Source organism: Trachymyrmex cornetzi, unplaced genomic scaffold, assembly GCF_001594075.2.
Source record: "Trachymyrmex cornetzi isolate Tcor2-1 unplaced genomic scaffold, Tcor1.1 scaffold521, whole genome shotgun sequence".
NCBI lineage: Eukaryota > Metazoa > Arthropoda > Insecta > Hymenoptera > Formicidae > Trachymyrmex > Trachymyrmex cornetzi.
Genome location: NW_017299830.1, coordinates 327,644 through 328,081, shown reverse-complemented (window position 1 = coordinate 328,081; position 438 = coordinate 327,644).

Here is a 438-nt window from a genome sequence, read left to right as displayed (position 1 = left end):
CCATGGTCCGTAGTGTGAACGAAGAATCCAAATCCGACGATCCGCAATCCCAATCCGATCCGCGTTCGCAATCCGTAGTGTGACACGGGCATAAGGTATGCGCGCGCGCGCGCGCGCGCACACACACACACACATACACACACACACACAACAAACGCGCGCGCACAAGACTCACTTTGATCAAGCATCTCGAAGAGGTGGATATCCGACCGTACCACCTCCACGCAGTATACCTTAGATAATGCGCCGGCGATACTTAAACTTTAAAGATTTGTAACTCAGGAAGCTCTCAAGCAAAAAGGGTTTGTAACCAATGTTTCGGAAACGTCTTGACACCACCTTTAAGGATATGTAAGAGAAAATAGGTATTTCCATTTAAGATTTCAAAGTTGACCTTCACGGTGTCCTTCAAGGTCACATGAAGGTCATTTCAACATA